Below are 1185 nucleotides of genomic sequence, written 5' to 3'. Positions count from 1 at the left end.
CTTCAGCCTTAGTCATAAAGAAGGTCAAGAATGATGTACAGAATTATGTTGGTAATTTGGCAACATCAAGCTCACATCAACCTATGTCTACATCAGCCATCCTACAAATCCAAAACCTGCAAGCTCAAATCTCATCTCCACAGTCTTCGAATGAGTCTCTGTCAACTTAAGTCTCTCAATTGACATCATTGGTGCATAGTCAACAACAAGATATAAAGTCTCTAGTAGACTCCCAAAAACACCTACAAATGCAAAATTCCTTCTCCTTGAGAGCTATTATGGGTGCTTTAAACATTCCTCTTCCAACATTGACAGAGGCAGTTAGACCTGAAAGTTATACTCCTCTAATCTTGCCTGCTACCAAGACTAAGGGGGAGATAGAAGCTAGACTGCTAAAATCATCCATCCAAGCCACAGTTTAAAAAAATGAAGATGATGTTGGGAAAGAAAGACTACCGAAAGCAGCTGAGGGACCCTGTTTGGACAATGATTTTGATGAATTGCTCAGGGCTCTCAGAGTTTCTCTAACCAACAACTTCTTCACCTACAAAAAGGCTTTGGACAGAAATATCGTTTTTCTAAGGGTGATAAAGGTGACAAGGGAGAACTTTCAAGAGAGGAGGATTGTTGCAAACATAAATGACTCAGGTGTGGATAGATGTATGCATATGTCTCTTAATTATCTTATATCTAGAAGAGAATCTGAGCTGGACATCCTAATCAACAAGGTTAATAGGGTGATTTCAGAGGACACACTCTTGTTAAATGAACTCAAGAAGACTCAAGTAGTTGTTCTTCCAGGAGCATATCTCCAACCTAGCAAGGTAGTGACCTGCATTTGTTCATCAACCAAAAGGTGCAAACATTTCATAATTCCAAAGCACTGTGTCATGGGGAACTTGAGCCTGATAATGACACTAGAGACTGATTTGAAGACAAAGAAGATCAAGACTGTAGAATATGAAGAAATGATCAGGATATTGGGGAGATATTTGAGAAATGCTTATGACATGTTGCCTAGAGCTCAAATAAACACTAAAGATGACTTTAATGATGATGAGCAGAAGAAGGATGAGCACAAATCTTCTGGATCAAATCCAAGTCAGTCTTCTAAAGCAACTGGCAGCAAGGTGTATGAGAAGAGAAAATGTAAGGAAGATAAGAAGGATGATGGAAAGAAGAAGA

The sequence above is a fragment of the Apium graveolens genome, chromosome 5 (assembly GCF_009905375.1).
Source record: "Apium graveolens cultivar Ventura chromosome 5, ASM990537v1, whole genome shotgun sequence".
Lineage (NCBI taxonomy): Eukaryota > Viridiplantae > Streptophyta > Magnoliopsida > Apiales > Apiaceae > Apium > Apium graveolens.
This window is presented reverse-complemented; position numbering follows the sequence as displayed.